The sequence below is a fragment of the Rhinoraja longicauda genome, chromosome 5 (genome assembly GCF_053455715.1).
Source record: "Rhinoraja longicauda isolate Sanriku21f chromosome 5, sRhiLon1.1, whole genome shotgun sequence".
Classification (NCBI taxonomy): domain Eukaryota; kingdom Metazoa; phylum Chordata; class Chondrichthyes; order Rajiformes; family Arhynchobatidae; genus Rhinoraja; species Rhinoraja longicauda.
In genome coordinates, this window is record NC_135957.1 from 87,365,559 (window position 1) to 87,389,553 (window position 23,995).

A 23,995-nucleotide genomic window follows, 5' to 3' on the forward strand; every position below is an offset into this window, starting at 1 on the left:
CAGGCCTTTTCGGCCCACCGGGTCCGCGCCGACCAGCGATCCCCGCACACTAACACTATCCTACACCCACTAACCTACAAACCCGCACGTCTTTGGAGTGTGGGAGGAAACCGAAGATCTCGGAGAAAACCCACGCAGGTCACGGGGAGAACGTACAAACTCCATACAGACGGCACCTGTAGTCGGGATGGAACCCGGGTCTCCGGCGCTGCATTCGCTGTAAGGCGGCAACTCTACCGCTGCGCCACCGTGACGCCCACTAAAGTCTAAAGATGCTGGAGTCTTGCATTGAAAACACAAAGTGCTGGAGTCATCCAGTGACGTCTATTGAGGGCATGGGTAAGGCAACCCTTTGGGTCAGGACCCTTCTTCAGACTCTCTGCGGAGAAGGGACTGGCTTAGAAGGGCCATCTTGGTCAGCATGGAGGAGATGGGTGGAATGGCCTGCTTCCTCTCTGATTGGATGAAACAACAAGCCTGGGGTGGCTGCACTCACTGGAGCCTCTGATCTGCTTTTTGAACATGATACTCTGACGACACACTAGCAGGGGATTAGATCGCAGTTGCTGAAAGAAGTGAAGGGAATAGCAGTGTTTCATTTCCTGCCTGTCGTATTGCCACGGTGATTAGATGCTGAAACGCTCTCTCCCTTTGCCTCCTCCCCACATAAAGCAGCCCACGAGCTGGGCTAACAACGCCAGGGTATTATCACCAGCCAACAGCAGCAAAATAGCCGCCTGTGTGTGAAACCAATTTGCAATGTTTGTGCGCTAAACTCTCAAGGTGTTTCTGACCCATCAGTTGCCTAATAACAGATACAATGCCCTGGGTGACAAGTGCTGGGATTAACAATGAATTCATAATATCGTGCAGTGCTGCAAACTGTCAGAGAGATGCCACACTGGGAGGGAGAGTGGAGAGGGCGTGACAGCAACCTTCAGGTAATGGGGCAGCATCACAGAGTCACAGAGACACAGAGTCACAGAGACACAGAGACACAGAGACACAGAGACACAGAGACACAGGGACACAGAGACACGGAGACACGGAGACACGGAGACACGGGGACACGGGGACACAGAGACACAGAGACACAGAGACACAGAGACACAGGGACACAGAGACACAGAGACACAGGGACACAGGGACACAGAGACACAGAGACACAGAGACACAGAGACACAGAGACACAGAGACACAGAGACACAGAGACACAGGGACACAGAGACACAGAGACACAGAGTCACAGAGACACAGGGACACAGAGACACAGAGTCACAGAGACACAGAGACACAGAGACACAGAGACACAGAGACACAGAGTCACAGAGACACAGGGACACAGAGACACAGAGTCACAGAGACACAGAGTCACAGAGACACAGGGACACAGAGACACAGAGTCACAGAGACACAGGGACACAGAGACACAGAGACACAGAGACACAGAGACACAGAAACACGGAGACACGGAGACACGGAGACACGGTGACACGGAGACACGGGGACACAGAGACACAGAGACACAGAGACACGGAGACACGGAGACACGGAGACACGGAGACACGGAGACACGGGGACACAGAGACACAGAGACACAGAGACACAGAGACACAGGGACACAGAGACACAGAGTCACAGAGACACAGGGACACAGAGACACAGAGACACAGAGACACAGAGACACAGAGACACGGAGACACAGGGACACAGAGACACAGAGACACACAGGCACAGAGACACAGAGACACAGAGACACAGTCACAGAGTCACAGTCACAGAGACACAGAGACACAGAGACACAGGGACACAGAGACACAGAGACACAGGGACGCAGAGACGCAGGGACGCAGAGACACAGAGACACAGAGACACAGGGACACAGGGACACAGGGACACACACAGGGACACAGAGGCACAGGGACGCAGAGACACAGAGACACAGAGACACAGGGACACAGGGACACAGAGACACGGACACAGAGACACAGGGACACAGAGACACAGGGACACAGAGACACAGGGACGCAGAGACACAGAGACACAGAGACACAGGGACACAGAGACACAGAGACACAGGGACACAGGGACACAGAGACACAGAGACGCAGAGACACAGGGACGCAGGGACACAGGGACACAGAGACACAGAGAGCAGGGACGCAGAGACACAGAGACGCAGAGACGCAGGGACGCAGGGACACAGAGACACAGGGACGCAGAGACACACTGGGACGCAGAGACACAGAGACGCAGGGACGCAGAGACACAGAGATACAGAGACACAGAGACACAGGGACACAGGGACACAGGGACACAGAGACACAGGGACGCAGAGACACAGAGACACAGGGACACAGGGACACAGGGACACAGAGACACAGAGACACAGGGACGCAGAGACACAGAGACACAGGGACACAGGGACACAGGGACACAGAGACACAGAGACACAGAGACATAGGGACACAGGGACACAGGGACACAGAGACACAGGGACGCAGAGACACAGAGACACAGGGACACAGGGACACAGGGACACAGAGGCACAGGGACGCAGAGACACAGAGACACAGAGACACAGAGACACAGGGACACAGGGACACAGGGACACAGAGACACAGGGACGCAGAGACACAGAGACACAGAGACACAGGGACACAGAGACACAGAGACACAGAGACACAGGGACACAGAGTCATGGAGCTTTAGTTTAGTTTAGTTTAGTTTATTAACTAGATGAGGAAGAACTTTTTCAGTCAGAGGGTGGTGAAGGTGTGGAATTCTCTGCCTCAGAAGGCAGTGGAGGCCAGTTCGTTGGATGCTTTCAAGAGAGAGCTGGATAGAGCTCTTAAGGATAGCGGAGTGAGGGGGTATGGGGAGAAGGCAGGAACGGGGTACTGATTGATAGTGATCAGCCATGATCGCATTGAATGGCGGTGCTGGCTCGAAGGGCTGAATGGCCTACTCCTGCACCTATTGTCTATTGTCTATTGTCTATTGTCTATTGACATAGACAATAGGTGCAGGAGGAGCTATTGAGCCAGCACCACCATTCATTGTGATCATGGCTGATCATCCACAATCAGTAACCCGTGCCTGCCTTCTCCCCATACCCCTTGATTCCACTAGCCCCTAGAGCTCTATCTAACTCCCTTTTAAATTCATCCAGTGAATTGGCCTCCACTGCCCTCTGTGGCAGCGAATTCCACAAATTCACAACTCTCTGGGTGAAAAAGTTTTTCCTCACCTCAGTTTTAAATGGCCTCCCCTTTATTCCTAGACTTATTGTCACGTGTACCAAGTTAGTCAGTTTAGTTTATTGTCACATGTACCGAGGTACAGTGAAAAGCTCTTGTTGCGTGCTAACCAGTCAGCGGAAAGACAATACATGATTACAATCGAGCCGTTTACAGTGTACAGATACATGAGGTCATCAGATCATTCGTAATAGGAGCAGAATTAGGCCATTCGGCCATCAAGTCTACTCCGCCATTCAATCATGGCTGATCTATCTCTCCCTCCTAACCCCATTCTCCTGCCTTCTCCCCATAATCCCTGACACCTGCACTAATCATGATCAGGGAATAAGGTTTAGTGCAAGGTAAAGCCAACAAAGTCCAATATAGTCTGAGGGTCACCACAGAGGTAGATAGAAGTTCAACACAAAAAGCTGGAGTAACTCAGAGGGTCAGGCAGCATCTCTGGAGAGAAGGAATGGGTGACATTTCTGGGCCTAGACCTGAAGAAGGGTCTCGACCCGAAACTTCACCCATTTCTTCTCTCCAGAGATGCTGCCTGACCCTCTGAGTTACTCCAGCATTTTGTGTCTTTCTTCGGTTTAAACCAACATCTGCAGTTGTTTCCTACACAGATAGAAGTTCAACGTTGCTCTCTGGTTGTGGTAGGATGATACAATTGCCTGATAACAGGGACAGTGAATAGATCCAGGCTATTCCACTATTTACAGTGAACAGATACATGATAAGGGAATAGGAAATGTTGCTGCAGGAGTAGAGATTTAAGAGTGTGGAGTGATTGTAATGTGTGATTGTAGATCTGCTTCTGAGGCCAGCATGCAAATACTCGCCTGAGTTGAGCACCACAGAGTCACAGAGACACAGAATCACAGAGTCACAGAGTCACAGAGACACAGAGACACAGAGTCACAGAGACACAGAGTCACAGAGACACAGAGACACAGAGACACAGAGACACAGAGACACAGTCACAGAGACACAGAGACACAGAGACACAGAGACACAGAGACACAGACACAGTCACACAGAGACACAGAGACACAGAGACACAGAGACACAGAGACACAGAGACACAGAGACACAGAGACACAGAGACACAGAGACACAGAGACACAGAGACACAGAGACACAGAGACACAGAGACACAGAGACACAGAGACACAGAGTCACAGAGACACAGAGACACGGAGACACGGAGACACAGAGACACAGAGACACAGAGACACAGAGACACAGAGACACAGAGACACGGAGACACGGAGACACAGAGACACAGAGACACAGAGACACAGGGACACAGAATCACGGAGTCACGGAGACACAGAGACACAGAGACACAGGGACACAGGGACACAGAGACACAGAGACACAGGGACACAGGGACACAGGGACACAGGGACACAGGGACACAGAGACACAGGGACACAGGGACACAGAGACACAGAGACACAGTCACAGAGACACAGGGACACAGAGACACAGAGACACAGAGACACAGAGACACAGAGACACAGAGACACAGAGACACAGAGACACAGAGACACAGAGACACAGAGACACAGGGACACAGAGACACAGGGACACAGGGACACAGGGACACAGAGACACAGAGACACAGTCACAGAGACACAGGGACACAGAGACACAGTCACAGAGACACAGAGACACAGAGACACAGAGACACAGAGACACAGGGACACAGGGACACAGAGACACAGGGACACAGGGACACAGGGACACAGGGACACAGGGACACAGAGACACAGAGACACAGTCACAGAGACACAGAGACACAGGGACACAGGGACACAGAGACACAGGGACACAGGGACACAGAGACACAGAGACACAGTCACAGAGACACAGGGACACAGAGACACAGTCACAGAGACACAGAGACACAGAGACACAGAGACACAGAGACACAGAGACACAGAGACACAGGGACACAGGGACACAGGGACACAGAGACACAGGGACACAGGGACACAGAGACACAGGGACACAGAGACACAGAGACACAGGGACACAGAGACACAGAGACACAGAGACACAGAGACACAGTCACAGGGACACAGAGACACACAGACACAGAGACACAGAGACCCGGACCGTGTAGGCCCGGACCGTGTAGGCCCGGACAGTGTAGGCCCGGACAGTGTGGGCCCGGACAGTGTAGGCCCGGACAGTGTAGGCCCGGACAGTGTAGGCCCGGATCGTGTAGGGCCGGACAGTGTAGGCCTGGACAGTGTAGGCCCGGACAGTGTAGGCCCGGACAGTGTAGGCCCGGACAGTGCAGGCCCGGACAGTTTAGGTCCGGACAGTGTAGGCCCGGACAGTGTAGGTCTGGACAGTGCAGGTGCGGACAGTGTAGGTCCGGACAGTGTAGGCCCGGACAGTGTAGGTCTGGACAGTGTAGGGCCGGACAGTGTAGGCCCGGACAGTGTAGGCCCGGACAGTGTAGGCCCGGATCGTGTAGGGCCGGACAGTGTAGGCCTGGACAGTGTAGGCCCGGACAGTGTAGGCCCGGACAGTGTAGGCCCGGACAGTGCAGGCCCGGACAGTTTAGGTCCGGACAGTGTAGGCCCGGACAGTGTAGGTCTGGACAGTGCAGGTGCGGACAGTGTAGGTCCGGACAGTGTAGGCCCGGACAGTGTAGGTCTGGACAGTGTAGGGCCGGACAGTGTAGGGCCGGACAGTGTAGGTCCGGACAGTGTAGGTGCGCACAGTGTAGGTCCGGACAGTGTAGGTCCGGACAGTGTAGGCCCGGACAGTGTAGGTCCGGACAGTGTAGGCCCGGACAGTGTAGGTCCGGACAGTGTAGGCCCGACAGTGTAGGCCCGGACAGTGTAGGCCCGGACAGTGTTGGCCCGGACAGTGTAGGTCCGGACAGTGTAGGCCCGGACAGTGTAGGCCCGAGAGTGTAGCCCGGACAGTGTAGGCCCGGACAGTGTAGGTCCGGACAGTGTAGGCCCGGACAGTGTAGGCCCGGACACTGTAGGCCCCGACACTGTAGGTCCAAACACTGTAGGTCCCGACACTGTGGGTCCCGACACCATAGGTCCCAACACTGGAGGCCCGGACGTTGTAGGCCCGGATGCTGTAGGCCCGGACATTGTTGGCCCGGACGTGTAGGTCCGGACAGTGTAGACCCGGACAGTGTAGGCCCGGACAGTGTAGGCCCGGACAGTGTAGGCCCGGACAGTGTAGGCCCGGACAGTCCCGGTCCAAAGGCCCGGGCGCCGCCTCAAGGAGGTTGCGTAGCAACCCGTCTCCTGGCCCGGACGGACGCATTGGTGGAGAGGGAGCACGTGGCCGCTGGCTGGGTGAGGTCACGTGGGGCGCGGGGCAGTGACGTCACTTTGTTCCGTATTTGGGAGTGAGGTAGTTGGCAATCCTATCCTCCACTGTGGGCACGTTGATGAAGCCATGTTTGTGGATCCCTGTGGTTTCCTTTCCTGAAGTCAACAATTACCTCCCTGGTCTTATTAAAATTAAATACAACAGGAATGTTCTGGCAAAATTCAATCAGATCTTCATTCTAATTGGTGAGGTCAGCCTATTCAATGCCTGAAAGAAATGGTGCCCTTTCTAGTTTAGTTTAGTTTAGAGATAAGGCCCTTCGGCCCACTGAGTCCGCACTGACCAGCGATCCCCGCACACTAACACCATCCTACACACACTAGGGACAATTTACATTTATTCTGAAGACAATCAAGCTACAAGCCTGTAGGTCTTTGGAGTGTGGGAGGAAATCGAAGATCTCGGAGAAAACCCACGCTGGTCACGGGAAGAAGGTACAAACTCCGTACAGACAGCACCCGTAGTCGGGATGGAACCCGGGTCTCCGGCGCTGTGAGGCAGCAACTCTACCGCTGCGCCACCGTGCGTGCCCCTGGTAGTTTGAATGTGGCAGAGAGCACGTTGTTCTGACTCCATCCCGAGGTGTCCATTTGCCGTGGGAGCGTTGGCCTACCACTACAGTGAGTGTCCGGTGGAAGGAGGCATCTGGGTCTTGGTGTGGTCTCACCTGCACCACACATCCAAGCTGCAGCCAAGTGCAGTCTCCACACAAAGGCTTGGGTAACAAATCTTCTTGTGGCAGCTCCCATTTAATTAATGAAAGCTGACTCACAGCATTTATATGACAGGAGTTAAATTATGCATCGGTGGCCATGAGGGGTGAGCTGGAAGCACAGGCGATGTAAGAAAGTGAACGCCCCTCGGAGAATGCTTAATCCAGCAGAGTGCAGTCCCACGCCCAGCCCACCGCCCCTCAGTCGCTGAGCGGAACCTTCTGGCAACCACAGGTTAGGGGCGGCACGGTGGCGCAGCGGTAGAGTTGCTGCCTTACAGCGAATGCAGCGCCGGAGACCCGGGTTCCATCCCCACCACGGGCGCTGTCTGTACGGAGTTTGTACGTTCTCCCCGTGACCTGCGTGGGTTTTCTCCGAGATCTTTGGTTTCATCCCACACTCCAAAGACGTGCAGGTTTGTAGGTTAATTGGCTTGGTAAATGTAAGAATTGTCCCTAGTGGGTGTGGGATAGTGTTAGTGTGCGGGGATCGCTGGTCGGCGCGGACCCGGTGGGCCGAAATGGCCTGTTTCCACGCGGTATCTCTAAACTAAACTAAACCAGAGGAGGGGGGCTGCATGGTGGAGCAGCGGTAGAGTTGCTGCCTTACAGCGCTGGGCGGCCTGGACTCGGTGGGCCGAAGCGCATGTTACCATGCGGTATCTTTAAAGCTTGTAGACCAAGGAGCAGGATGTAGAGGATGGTGAGATTGCCAAGGAGTACGCTAATAGAGTCAGGCAAGAGGCCAAGAAGGTGTTGCTGTGTTTATTGAAGGGCATTAGGTGGATAAATCAACAGGGCTGGTGAAATCCATCCTGGGTTATTGAGAGGAAATTGCAGCAGCCTTGACATGAGATTTACAGAAACATAGAAAATAGGTGCAGGGGGAGGCCATTCGGCCCTTCGAGCCAGCACCACCATTCATTGTGATCATGGCTGATCATCCACAATCAGTAACCGGTGCCTGCCTTCTCCCCATATCCCTTGATTCCACTAGCCCCTAGAGCTCTATCTAACTCTCTTTTAAATTCATCCAGCGAACTGGCCTCCACTGCCCTCTGTGGCAGAGAATCCCACAAATTCACAACTCTCTGGGTGAAAAAGTTCCTTCTCACCTCAGTTTTAAATGGCCTCCCCTTTATTCTTAGACTGGGTGGCCCCTGGTTCTGGACTCCCCCAACATTGGGAACATTTTTCCTGCATCTAGCTTGTCCAGTGCTTTTGTAATTTGATAATGTTATACAACCCGTGCAGCCAGGTGCAAGGCCCATGTTGCTCCTTGGTTGGAGATGAACATGGGATTTACAGGTCAGTGAAGCTTACAACCGTGCTGCGGGGAAGATTGTTGTGATGTCGCTCACAGCTGCATCACTGCCCATTGAACATCGGGGGCAGCTGTGAGCGTGGACGCACAGGGAACTGCAGGCGCTGCGATCTGGAGCAAAGCACAGAGTGCTGGAGGAACTCAGACTTGGGTTTGTAGACTTTAGACTTTAGAGAGCGGAAACAGAACCTTCGGCCCATCGAGTCCGTGCCGACCAGCAATCACTCCCTGCGCTAAGTTCATAAGTGATAGGAGCAGAATTAGGCCATTCAGCCCATCTGCAATTCTATCATGGCTGATCTATCTCTCTCTCTCCTAACCCCATTCTCCTGCCTTCTACCCATAACCCCTGACACCCCAGACTAATCAAGAATCTACCTATCTTTGCCTTAAAAATACCCACTGACTTGGCCTCCACAGCCTTCTGTGTCATATCATCATCATATATATACAGCCGGAAACAGGCCTTTTCGGCCCTCCAAGTCCGTGCCGCCCAGTGATCCCCACACATTAACACTATCCTACACCCACTAGGGACAATTTTTACATTTACCCAGCCAATTAACCTACATACCTGTACGTCTTTGGAGTGTGGGAGGAAACCGAAGATCTCGGAGAAAACCCACGCAGGTCACGGGGAGAACGTACAAACTCCTTACAGTGCAGCTCCCGTAGTCAGGATCGAACCTGAGTCTCCGGCGCTGCATTCGCTGTAAAGCAGCAACTCTACCGCTGCGCTACCGTGCCGTCAAATAATTCCACAGATTCACCACCCTCTGACTGAAGAAATTCCTCCTCATCTCCTTCCTAAAGGAACGTCCTTTAATTCTGAGGCTGTGCCCTCTGGTCCTAGACTCTCCCACTAGTGGAAACATCCTCTCCACATCCACTCTATCCAGGCCTTTCACTATTCTGTACGTTTCAATGAGGTCCCCCCTCATTCTTCTAAACTCCAGCGAGTACAGGCCCAGTGCTGACAAATGCTCATCATATGTTAACCCACTTATTCCTGGGATCGTTCTCATAAACCTCCTCTGGACCCTCTCCAGAGCCAGCACACCCTTCCTCAGATATGGGGCCCAGAATTGCTCACAATACTCCAAATGCGGCTTGACCAGTGGGAGTGTCTAGAATAGGGTTGCCAACTGTCCCGTATTATCCGGGACATCCCGTTTTTTGGGCTAAATTGTTTTGTCCCGTAGGCCCGGACACTGTAGGCCCGGGGGCCGCTGTAGGCCCGGACACTGTAGGCCCGGGGTCCGCTGTAGGCCCGGACAGTGTAGGCCCGGAATCCGCTGTAGGCCCGGACACTGTAGGCCCAGGGGCCGCTGTAGGCCCGGACACTGTAGGCCCGGGGGCCGCTGTAGGCCCGGACACTGTAGGCCCGGGGGTCGCTGTAGGCCCGGACACTGTAGGCCCAGGGGCCGCAGTAGGCCCGGACACTGTAGGCCCGGGGGCCGCTGTAGGCCCGGACACTGTAGGCCCGGGGGCCACTGTAGGCCCGGACACTGTAGGCCCGGACACTATAGGCCCGGGGGCCGCTGTAGGCCCGGACACTGTAGGTTAACAGTGTGTGTTCGGGGGCGGGGGCGAGTGTGTTCGCCTAACGGAGGTTGCATAGCAACCCGCCTCCCGGCCCGGGCGGCCGCCATTGGCGGAGCGGGAGCACGTGGCCGCTGGCTGGGTGAGGTCACGTAGGGTGCGGGGCGGTGATGTCACCTTGTCCCGTATTTGGGAGTGAGGAAGTTGGCAACCCCTAGTCTCGAACCAGAGTCCACAGCCTCACAATAAAAGGACGTAGCTCTAGAAACGCGATGAGGAGGAATTTCTTTAGTCAGAGGGCGGTGAATCTGTGGATTTCTTTGCCACAGACGGCTGTGGAGGCCAAGTCAGTGGATATTTTCAAGGTTGACAAATTTTTGATTAGTACGGGTGTCGGGGGTTATGGGGAGAAGGCAGGAGAATGGGGTTAGGAGGGAGAGATAGATCAGCCATGATTGAATGGCAGAGTAGAGTTGATGGGTCGAATGGCCTATTTCTGGTCCGGGAACGTATGATTCACTTGTGAGGCAGGCGCCGGGCTGTGGAGAGTGGAGGGAAAGTCAAGACGCCTGAAGAGGGAAATAGGAAGACAAGACGTGGGATGGATTATTCATGGGCGGACGGCAGCTCTGTGGGGTGGATGTACAAGGAGTGCCTGTCAATCTGAGACGCCTGATACCTTTGATATGGAGATACAGCACGATCCATCAACTGTCGTCATGGCGATTCCTCACCTGGCAGCTTCATCTCACTTAGAGAACACCTTCCACCCAACCTATCACTCAGGAGCCAAGTGTGTTTACCTGTCACCTGGACCGAGAACAGGGCAATGACGTCCTTACTTGCTCCAGCGTTGCGGACCCACTGATACAGTTTAGTTTAATTTAGAGGTACAGCGCGGAAACAGGCCCTTCGGCCCACTGGGTCCGCACCGACCAGCGATCCCCGCATACTAACACTATCCTACACACGGAGCGGCATGGTGGCGCAGCGGTAGAGTTGCTGCCTCACAGCGCCAGACACCCGGGTTCCATCCCGACTACGGGCGCTGTCTGTACGGAGTTTGTACCTTCTTCCCGTGACCTGCGTGGGTTTTCTCCGAGATCTTCAGTTTCCTCCCACACTCCAAAGACGTACAGGTTTGTAGGTTAATTGGCTTGGTATAAAATGTAAATTGTCCCTAGTGAGTGTAGGATAGTGTTAGTGTGCGGAAATCGCTGGTCGGCGCGGACCCGGTGGGCCGAAGGGCCTGTTTCCACACTGTATCTCTAAACTAAACTAAAGACACTCAGGACATTTTTACATTTATTCCATGCCAATTAACCGACAAACCTGCCCGGGAAGATCATACAAACTCCGTTCAGACTGCACCCTTAGTCAGGATCGATTTGTTCAAGTCTCTGGTGCTGTAAGGCAGTAGCTCTACTGCTACACCACCGTGCCGATTAATATTGATTATACTCAATAATATAATCAATTAATACAACCCGTAATACCAGGTGACCATGTTTGGTTTAATTTTATTTTTGGAGCAAAATCAGGCCTTTCAGTCCACACTGATGAGTGATCTCCGCACACTAACATTATCCTACACACCAGGGACAATTAACAGTGGCGCAGCGGTAGAACTGTCTCGCAGCGCCAGAGATCCGGGTTCGATCCTCGAGAACAATCTGCGTGGAGTTTGCACGTTTTCACCGTGACCGCATGGGTTTTCTCTGGGTGCTCCGGTTTCCTCTCACATCCTAAAGATGTGCAGGTTTGCAGTTGTCTGCATAATCAGCCCTCTACACATTGCCCCAGGAGTGCAGGGAGTGGATGAGAAAGTGGGATAACATAGAACTAGTGTGAACAGTTGATCGATGGTCGGCGTGGACTCAGTGGATCAAAGACCCGAAACGTCACCCATTCCTTCTCTCCCGAGATGCTGCCTGACCCACTGAGTTTCTCCAGCACTCTGTGAAACGTCACCTATCCATGTTCTCCACAGATGCTGCCTGACCCGCTGAGTTACTCCAGCACTCTGTGAAACGTCACCTATCCATGTTCTCCACAGATGCTGCCTGACCCGCTGATTTACTCCAGCACTCTGTGAAACGTCACCTATCCATGTTGTCAACAGATGCTGCCTGGAGAACATGGATAGGTGACGTTTCACAGAGTGCTGGAGTAACTGGAGGTGAGCGTTTTCACACTTTTGTACCTCTTGCCTGATGGGAGAGGGGAGAAGAGGGAGTGATCGGGGTGCAACTGGTCCTTTCATCTATCTTTAATTGGTCTTTATCAGACTTCAATGTTATATCATGCACTAAACGTTATTCCCTTTATTCTGTATCTATGCATTGTGGACAACTTGATTTTTAATCATCTAGAGTCTTTCCGCTGACGAGAGAACACACATGGAATCATCGAGTGATATAGTGTGACTTCTCCGTGGGTTGTCACCTTGTGGTGGTGGAGAAGCTCGTGTGGTCCTGAGATCCTGAGAGCGATGCCGTCTGGAGCTACGCTCCTGGTAGGGTCACCCATGGCGGTAAGGTTGAGGGGGAGGTCCCTGACAAAGAGCAATCCAACTAAGACCTCAACGGTGGAACAGGCGGAGGGAGGGTGACGGCTGACTTTAGTGGAGCATCACAACGGCTGGGAAGGCGGATGGATGAAGGCTGCAGCAGAAAAGGGTCCCCGGTCGTCTTGGACTCCACGCCACTGGATCCTGACCCAGATCTGTCAAGGACCGTGTGGTGGCTGTCTGTGCACCAGTCTCCCCACGTTAAACAAAGTCACGCACAGGCGTCCGACCCTATGGAGAGGACAGTCACACTCACTTCCAGTGACCGAGGATAATACAGTGTGGATACTGATGATACAAAAGTGGGTGGTGTTGCAGATAGTGAAGATGGTTGTGAATAATTGCAGCAGGATCTGGATGGATTGGCAGGGTGGGCAGAGGAATGGGTGATGGAATTTAATGTAGAAAAATGCGAGGTGTTGCATTTGTTTTGCATGCTCTCCAATCAGATCAGATAACACCATAAATAAATACAATCAGCTCAAACAGGTAGAGCAAAGGGGAAGATACAGAGTGCAGAATATAGTTCTCAGCATTGTAGCGCATCAGTTCCACAGACAAAGTCCAATGTCCGCAATGGGGTAGAGGTGAATCAGACAGTGCCCTAGCTTATGGAAGGGCCGTTCAGAAGCCTGATAACAGAGGGGAAGAAGCTGTCCCTGAGTCTGGTGGTGCGCGCTTTCAAGCTTCTGTACCTTCTGCCGGACGGGAGCGGGGAGAAGAAGTAATGGCCGGGGTGGGACAAGTCTTTGATTATGTCGGCTGCTTTCCCGAGGCAGCGTGAAGTGTAGATGGAGTCAGTGGTGGGGAGTGTGGTGTGTGTGATGTAGATGGAGTCAGGGGTGGGGAGTGTGGTGTGTGTGGTGGACTGGGCAGTGTGTGATCCTTGATCAGTGATGTGAACCCATTGGCATCCTGCAGGCGTTGATGTTATTCTGGACTACCGGAACAGCAAGTGCCACTTGGTCCTCGCACACAAGACCCATGAGCTTTTCCTGTGTGGTCAGGCCTGTTCAGAGATCACCGAGTCTGTTAAATTCCACCAGTGTTTGCGCTGACTGTAGCTGTTGCCCAGAGGAGGATGATTGAAGGGAAGTTGCCACGGAGGGTTATCAAGTTGATGGAAGGATTGGACGGAGTAGATGGAAGGCATTTCAGCTGATTGGAGACGCTGGAATGAAGAGGAATAACTCACCTTGTATTAGACGCAGCGTGGCCAGAACGCGATCAAAAATCACTCCATCACTCTGGGGTGCTGCCAATCACAATCTGACTTTATGCCAAATGCTGAGGACTGTCGGAAATGGTTTCTTGCAAAAAGTTGTGAACAACTGCCCGCTCCATCACAGGTACTGCCCTCTCCACCATCGAAGGCATCTACAGGAGGCACTGCCTCAAAGAGGCAGCCAGCATCATCAGAGACCCACATCACCCTGGCCACACTCTCACTGACCCACACCACCTTGGCCACACTCTCACTGACCCACACCACCCTGGCCACACTCTCACTGACCCACACCACCCTGGCCACACTCTCACTGACCCACACCACCCTGGCCACACTCTCACTGACCCACACCACCCTGGCCACACTCTCACTGACCCACACCACCCTGGCCACACTCTCACTGACCCACACCACCCTGGCCACACTCTCACTGACCCACACCACCCTGGCCACACTCTCACTGACCCACACCACCCTGGCCACACTCTCACTGACCCACACCACCCTGGCCACACTCTCACTGACCCACACCACCCTGGCCACACTCTCATCTCGCTGCTACCATCGGGAAGAAGGTCCAGGAGCCTGAAAACCGTGACCTCCAGATTCAAGAACAGCTTCTTCCCAGCAACCACCAGGCTATTAAACATTACAACCTCAAATAAGCTCTGAACTACAATAGACATTATTATTATTATTATTATTATTATTATTATTATTATTATTATTATTATTATTATTATTATTATTATTATTATTATTATTATTATTATTATTATTATTATTATTATTATTATTATTATTATTATTATTATTATTATTATTATTATTATTATTATTATTATTAATATTATTATTATTATTACTATTATTATTACTACTATTATTTTTATTATTATTATTATTATTATTATTATTATTATTATTATTATTATTATTATTATTATTATTATTATTATTATTATTATTATTATTATTATTATTTACAGTGTACCATGTTCACATATCCTGTTGTGCTGCAGCGAGTAAGAATGTCCTTGTTCTACCTGGGACACACGACAATAAAACACTCTTAACTGTCCTCACTGGAGTTTAGAAGGATGAGAGGGGATCTTATAGAGAGACGTATAAACTTATGAAAGGACTGGACAAGCTAGATGCAGGAAACATGTTCCCAATGTTGGGGGAGTCCAGAACCAGGGGCCACAGTCTAAGAATAAAGAATAAAACTGAGGTGAGAAAAAACTTTCTCACCCAGAGAGTTGTGAATTTGTGGAATTCTCTGCCACAGAAGGCAGTGGAGGCCAATTCACTGGATGAATTTAAGAGAGAGTTAAGCCCCTGTCCCACATAGGCGATTGTTTAGACGACTACAGGCGACTAGGCCGCCTCCACACGGTCGCCGGGGTGTCGCCTGTACGGTCGTGAGTCGTCTCCAAAGAGTCGTAGCGTTTTTCTGGTCGCCGCTGGATTTTGAAATGTTAAAAAACCTTCGGCGACTGTTGGTTTGACGCCAATGATCGGCACTTGACGTCTCCTGACGGGGGCGCTGTCGTAGGTTGTCGCCGGGTTGTCACCAGGTGACGTAGGTCGTCGCCGGTGCTGACTTTGGTGAATTCCATTGGCGACTACCTACGTCAACCGGCGACAGGTACCGGCGTCAAAACCAGAGGCCAAAATGACGTGAATTGTCTTCAGTTGTTGCCGACACGGTCGTAGCTTGTTTGTAGCTTGTCGCGGGTGGACGTAGGTTGACTTTGGTTGTCATAGGTTGTCACCTGTGTGGTCGTAGGTTGTCGCAGGTGCGGTCGTAGGTGGACGTCCGAAGTCGCGACGATTGGGTCGCCAGTTGTCGGTAGCTTGCCGTGGCTTGACGTCGACTAGGTGGTTGGTTGTTGTAGCTTGTCATAGACATTGTCGAGGGGGGAGGTCCAGTCGTCGGTTTTTCAGCAACCTGCTACGACTATTGCAGTCGCCTAAAAAAACGCCCAAGTGGGACAGGCCCCTTAGATAGAGCTCTGGGGGCAAGTGGAATCAAGGGATTGGGGAGAAGGCAGGCACGGGTTACTGATTGTGGATGATCAGCCATGATCACAGTGAATGGCGGTGCTGGCTCGGAGGGCCGAATGGCCTCCTCCTGCACCTATTTTCAAAGTTTCTATGACTCTTAAAATGTTCAGACAGACATTTTTGTCAGGAAATTACAGTGATGACCAGGAACCAAAGTAGGCCGGTGAAGTTAATATCAAGATCTTTGGGAGTCAAGAGTTTATAATTGTCACATGGACCGGCAACTGAACGGTACAATTCTTACTTGCTGCTAATCAACAGACCCGTAAACACAATAACACATGGATAAATATACCAAAGGTTACGGGGAGAAGGCAGGAGAATGGGGTTGAGAGGGAAAGATAGAACTGCCAAAACATTATGACCACTGACAGGTGAAGTGAATAACATTGATTATCTTGTTACAATGGCACCTGTCAAGGGGTGAGATATATTAGGCAGCAAGTGAACAGTCAGTTCTTGAAGTTGATGTGTCGGATGCAGGAGAAATGGGCAGGAGTAAAGACCTGAGCGATTTTGACAAGGGCCAAATTGTTATGGCCAGACGACTGGGTCAGAGCATCTGTGAAACGGCAAGGCTTGTGGGGTGCTCCCGGTCAGCAGTGGTGAGTACCGACCGACAGTGGTCCGAGGAGGGACAAACCACAAACCGGCGACAGGCAGGGTGTTGGGCGCCCAAGGCTCATCGATGCGCGAGGGCAACGAAGGCTATCCCGTCTGGTCCGAACCGACAGAAGGTCGACTGTGGCACAAGTCACAGAAAATGTTAATGGTGGTCACGGGAGGAATGTGTCACAATACACAGTGCATCGCACCCTGCTGCGTATGGGGCTGCACACGGAGGACCAACAGCATATTAGGCAGGTGGTCATAATGTTTTGACTCATCAGGTCATAATGTTTTGGCTGATCGGTGTATGTATACTGTACGTAAATCTTGACCAAACCCAAAGCAAGTAACTGGGTAACTGATGTCATGCTGAAAGATTTTTGTTTTGCTGGGAACTGTTTGAAATGATTCATTGACCTACGTTTCACAAGCCAGCAAGAGCAATTACTTTGGAGAATTTCACATTCAATCCAGGAACAATTAAAAAAAAGAGTGGCTTTTGAAAGGGAGCTTAAAATCCACAAAGTACATCATAGAGTTAGTTGTCTGTATCATGTTGTCACCCTAGCCCACAGCTAACAATGGCCTGTTTAACTCAGCAGGTCAGGCAGCATGTCATTGTGTGTAACTCGTTGTCACCTAGCCCACAGCTAACAATGGCCTGTTTCCTTTATCATCGTTGCTTTTTTTGCGCATCTTTCATTCATTTGTTCTGTATCTCTCCACATCACCGTCGATATCTTACTTTTCCCTTTCCCCCGACTCTCAGGCTGAAGAAGGGTCTCAATTAGGGTTGCCAACTATCTCACTCCCAAAGGGTGACTTCACCCAGCCAGCAGCCATGTGCTCCTGCTCCACCAATGGCGGCCACCCGGACTGGTTGGCGGGTTGCTACGCCACATCCGTTAGACGGCACCCAGGCCTCAGGGCCTACACTGTCCAGGCCTACAGCGGCCCCCAGGCCTGCAGTGTCCAGACCTACAGTGTCCAGGCCTACAGCGCCCCCTGGGCCTACAGTGTCCAGGCCTACAGTGTCCGGGCCTACAGTGTCCAGGCCTACAGCGCCCCCCGGGCCTCCAGTGTCCAGGCCTACAGCGCCCCCCGGGCCTACAGCGCCCCCTGGGCCTAATACGGGACAAGGGCGGTACCGTACGGGACAAACCAATTTAGCTCAAAATATGGGATGTCCCGGCTAATAGGGGACAGTTGGCAACCCTAGTGGTACGTGGCAGGAAACCGGAGCACCCGGAGGAAACGCACGTGGTCACGGGGAGAATGTGCAAACTCCATGTAGACAGCACCCCAGGGCAGGATCGAACCCGGATCTCCAGCGCTGGAAGGCCAAATATTTTTGTGAAAGTTACAAATGGCAGGTTTCTTTTCTTGACGGATATTAGTAAACCAAGTCCACTTTCAGGACAATCCTGTGGTTATGCAGTCACCATGACTGGACCTAGCTTTCATCCCAAATATATTTGACCAGCTGTCAGGATGGAATCTGAACTGGTATTTCCCCGTAGCACCTGAGGTCAGGATCGAAACAGGGGTCTCTGGCGCTGTGAGTCAGCGGCTCCACCAGCTGCTCCCTCAAAGACCATTAGAGGCGCACCTCTAATGAGGCGCAACAGAAATGTTGGCCTCATCTGTGATAATCATATCTTTAGATTTATTTAGGTTTAGAGATACAGCGCGGAAACAGGCCCTTCGGCCCAGCGGGTCCGCGCCGACCAGCGATCCCCGCACACTAACACTATCCTACACACCCTAGGGACAATTTTTACATTTACCCAGTCAATTAACCTACAAACCTGCATGTCTTTGGAGTGTGGGAGGAAACCGAAGATCTCGGAGAAAACCCACGCAGGTCACGGGGAGAACGTACAAACTCCATACAGACGGCGCCCGTAGTCGGGATCAACCTGAGTCTCCGGCGCTGCATTCGCTGTAAGGCAGCAACTCTACCGCTGTGCCACCATGCCGCCATCTTAGAGCAATGGAGACATACAGCACGGAAAGAGGCCCTTAGGAACATAGAAACGTAGATAATAGGTGTAGGCTCACCTCACCAGCCACAGGACTAATAACAGATCGGACCAACAATGTTGACGTGGCCCTGCTGTCATAGCAACGACGCTCCGAGTGTTTTACAGAATGGAGTGTGCTTTTGGCGTGAAGGAGGCTGACTACGCCACGGGTTGCCAAGGTGACTGGAACACCGACTGTTGCCGACTCCCTGACCGTACAGTCAGTGGACAGAGGGGAGGGTGGGGGCCGGTGAGCGGGCTGGAGGAGGGGGAGTGGGCCACTGGAGGCCCTGCAGCAGCCTGGGGCTCCAGTAGGCCGGGCAGTGCTGGAGGCCCCACTACAGCCTGGGGTTGGGTTGACAACTGTCCCGTATTAGCCAGGACATCCCGTAAATTGGTTTGTCCCGTACGGAACTATCCTTGACCCGGAGCGGTGAAGACACCGACAACATCGCCAGGCCAGGCCCACTCTGCAGCTCCCACACAGTGCCGTCGCCACGACAACCGGCCTATACGGCCAAGGCAAGACGCTACAGTTTTCACAACTCTGGACTTGAAGGATGCACATCCCTCCATTCCCTGCATATCCACTTGCCTATCTAAAAGCCTCTTAAACACCACTATCGTATCTGCCTCCACCACCAGCCCTGGCAGCTCGTTCCAGGCACCCACCACCCTCTGTGTAAAAACAACTTTCCCCGCTCATCTCATAGTCATAGAGTGATACAGTGTGGAAACAGGCCCTTCGGCCCAACTCGCCCACACCGGCCAACAATGTCCCAGCTACCCTAGTCCCACCTGCCTGCACTTGGTCCATAACCCTCCAAACCTGTCCTATCCATTTACTCGTCCAAATGTTTCTTAAACATTGTGATAGTCCCAGCCTCAACTACCTCCTCCGGCAGCTCGTTCCATACACCCACCACCCTGTGTGAAAAAGTTACCCTTCGGATTCCTATTAAATCTTTTCCCCCTTCACCTTGAACCTATGTCCTCTGGTTCTCGATTCCCCTACTCTGGGCAAGAGACTTTGTGCATCTACCCGATCTATTCCTCTCATGATTTTGTACACCTCTATAAGATCTCCCCTCATCCTCCTGCGCTCCATGGAATAGAGACCCAGCCTACTCAACCTCTCCCTGTAGCTCACACCCTCTAGTCCTGGCCACATCCTCGTAAATCTTCTCTGAACCATTTCAAGCTTGACGATATCTTTCCTATAACACGGTGCCCAGAACTGAACACAATATTCTAAATGTGGTCTCCTTTAAACTTTGTTCCACTCACCTTGAAGCTGTGGCCTCTGGTCATTTGTCATCAAAGTTACTCCCCAAATTACTCCCACAATATGTTTGCCAGATTTCATCAGAATTCTTCAAGAAAAATCGAAAGCTGTTTATTGCTTTGAAAATTAATTGGAAAAACCAGATCAAAAAATGAACAATTTCATAGTGACTGCTTTTGAAGATTATTTTAGTCCAATCTGAATGATAAATTTAAATGTACTGTCACCTAAACATTTCACCTGCACAAAATCAGGTTGAGAGAGGGAGAGAGGAAGGAGGGGGGAGAGAGGGGAAGAGAGAGGTGGGGAGGGGGGGGGGGGGAGAGAGGGAGGGAGAGAGAGAGAGGGAGAGAGAGGGAGGGAGGGAGAGAGAGAGGGAGAGAGGGAGGGGGAGAGGGAGGGAGGGGGAGAGGGAGGGAGGGGGAGAGGGAGGGAGAGAGGGAGGGAGAGGGGAGAGGGGGGGTGAGGGGGGGAGAGAGGGAGGGAGAGAGAGAGAGGGAGGGAGGGAGAGAGAGAGGAAGGGGGAGAGGGAGGGAGGGGGAGAGGGAGGGAGAGAGGGAGGGAGAGGGGAGAGGGGGGGAGAGAGAGAGAGAGAGAGAGAGAGAGAGAGAGAGAGAGAGAGAGAGAGAGAGAGAGAGAGAGAGAGAGAGAGAGAGAGAGAGAGGAAGGAAAAAAAAACTGTGCCTCAGATTGAGAGAGAGGAAAAAAAACTGTGCCTCAGATTCCTCTTGCATCCCTTCCCTTGCATCTAAAGCCTGTTCTAGACACAGAGAGAGAGAGAGTGCAGAAGGTCCAGGGACCAGAGGTTTACGAGAATGATCCCAGGAATGAGTGGGTTGACATATGATGAGCATTTGTTGGCACTGGGCCTGTACTCACTGGAGTTTAGAAGGATGAGGGGGGACCTCATTGAAACGTACAAAATAGTGAAAGACATGGATAACGTGGGTGTGGAGAGGATGTTTCCACTAGTGGGAGAGTCTAGGACTAGAGGGCACAGCCACAGAATTAAAGGACGTTCCCTTAGGAAGGAGGTGAGGAGGAATTTCTTCAGCCAGAGGGCGATGAATCTGTGGAACTCATTGCTGCTGACGGCTGTGGAGGCCAAGTCAGTGGATATTTTTAAGACAGAGATAGATAGATTCTTGATTAGTGCGGGTGTCATGGGGGTTATGGGGAGAAGGCAGGAGAATGGGGTTAGGAGGGAGAGATAGATCAGCCACGATTGAAAGGCGGAGTGGACTTGATGGGCCGAGTGGCCTGTTTCTGCTGCTGGAACTTTATGAACTAAGAGAAGAGATTCACCATGAGGGCTGCAGGGATGGGAGGAATGTGATGACAAGGAGAGAAAGAATAGTTTGGGTTTGTTGTCCCTTGAGGGGTGGGTTTACACGGGCCTAGTGTGCCGGGAGTGGGTGAGAAAGTGGGATAACGCACAACTAGTGTGAGCGGGTGACCGACGGTGGGCGTGGACTGGGACACAGGCCCACCCAGTCCACGCCCACCGTCGGTCACCGCTAACACTACAATAGTTCTGCCTCACCCACTCCCGACACACTAGAAGGACAATTTACAGAGAGCCAATTAGCCTACAAACCTGTACATCTTTGGGAAGTGGGAGGAATTGAGTAAGGAGGCCCTTCTGCAGTTGTACAGGCCCCTAGTGAGACCGCACCTGGAGTACTGTGTGCAGTTTGGGTCTCCAAATCTGAGGAAGGACGCCCTTGCTGTTGAGGCAGTGCAGCGTAGGTTGACCAGGTTAATCCCCGGGATGGCGGGGACTGTCGTATGTTGAAAGAATGGAGCGACTGGGCTTGTATACATCCGAGTTTAGAAGGATGAGAGGGGATCTTGTAGAGACGTATAAAATTATGAAAGGACTGGACAAGCTAGATGCAGGAGAAATGTTCCCAATGTTGGGGGAGTCCAGAACCAGGGGCCACAGTCTAAGAATAAAGGGGAGGCCATTTAAAACTGAGGTGAGAAGAAACTTTTTCACCCAGAGAGTTGTGAATTTGTGGAATTCTCTGCCACAGATGGCAGTGCAAGCCAATTCACTGGATGTATTTAAGAGAGAGTTAGATAGAGCTCTAGGGCCTAGTGGAATCAAGGGATGTGGGGAGAAGGCAGGCAAAGGTTACTGATTGTGGATGATCAGCCGTGATCACAATGAATGGTAGTGCTGGCTCCAAAGGCCGAATGGCCTCCTCCTGCACCTATTTTCTATATTTCTATGTTTATAAATGCAGCAAATGCGTCTATCTGGGATGGGTCATGTTGGCCGGCATGGAGGAGTTGGGCCGAAGGGCCTGTATCCACACTGTATAAGTATGACTGTACTCACTGCATCCGTCCTGCCAACAGCGGACGTCCCACCGTGCATTAGCTCACTCTTGGCTGTGTTGAAATCCATCTGCCGTTGCTTTGCACAAGTTTCCAGTTAATGTCTGCTCCTCGATATCCTCAAACAACCTTCCTCACTCTGTGCTGCAACCCCAGCCCTTTCAGTGCCAGGAGCAAGCTTGCAGCAAAGACCGCCTGCAACTCTCAGCCACAGCCCGGCAGCCATCTCTCAGCACACAGCCCTGCACACACCCAGCCAGAGTAGGAGTTGCCAACTATCTCACTCCCAAATACAGGACAAGGTGACGTCACCGCCCCGCGCCCCACCTCACCTCACCCAGCCAGCGGCCACGTGCTCCCGCTCCACCAATGGCGCCCACCCGTTAGGCGAACACACTCGGCCCCGCTCCCGAACACACTCCGTGAGCCTACAGCGTCCGGGCCTACAGCGTCCGGGCCTACAGCGTCCGGGCCTACAGCGTCCGGGCCTACAGTGTCCGAGCCTACAGTGTCCGGGCCTACAGTGTCCGGGCCTACAGTGTCGGGGCCTACAGTGTCGGGGCCTACAGTGTCGGGGCCTACAGTGTCGGGGCCCACAGTGTCGGGGCCCACAGTGTCGGGGCCCACAGTGTCGGGGCCCACAGTGTCGGGGCCTACAGTGTCGGGGCCTACAGTGTCGGGGCCTACAGTGTCGGGGCCTACAGTGTCGGGGCCTACAGTGTCGGGGCCTACAGTGTCGGGGCCTTCAGTGTCCGGGCCTTCAGTGTCGGGGCCTACAGTATCCGGGCCTACAACATCCGGACCTACTGCGGCCCTCGGGCCTAATACGGGACAAGGGCGGTCCCGTACGGGACAAACCAATTTAGCCCAAATTACGGGATGTCCCGGCTAATACGGGACAGTTGGCGACCCTAAGCCAGAGAAACGGGGATGTTGCCAGGACTAGAGGGTGTGAGCTACAGGGAGAGGTTGAGTAGGCTGGGTCTCTATTCCATGGAGCGCAGGAGGATGAGGGGTGATCTTATAGAGGTGTACAAAATCATGAGAGGAATAGATCGGGTAGATGCACAGAGTCTCTTGCCCAGAGTTGGGGAATCGAGGACCAGAGGACATAGGTTCAAGGTGAAGGGGGAATGATTGAATAGGAAACTGAGGGGCAATGTTTTTACACAGAGGGTTGTGGGCGTATGGAACAAGCTGCCAGAGGAGCTAGTTAATGGGCTTCATCTTCTTCTTGCGTTTGAGGCAGCAGGAGTTATGTAACGCCCTCCAGGCTCTGTAGCCAGTGCAATGTGCTGTTGTCGAGGGCCGTGAGGTCTACCCCTCCACCAGGGAGACGGAGGACAGTGCAGTTGGACATGCCGTGCAGCACTGTTTGCTGGTCTGCTCCACACACGCAGGCTGCTGATGGACGCAACGATGCATGTTGGCGTTGAACCGGCCGACCCCTGTGTGGAGTCGGTCCAGGGCGAGCCACTCTTTGCGGGGCGTGTCCGAGCCGGGTGGGGCTGTGGTGTTGGGTGCAACAGTGAATCGAGGAGGTGGCGATGTCTGTTCCCAGCTGGTTCTCCATGCTCCTAGTATGTTGAAACCGGAGCCACAGAGGGTCGCTGCATGACGGGAGAAAGGGTGATGAGACGACAGGCGTTGAGGTCCCAGTTGCTGT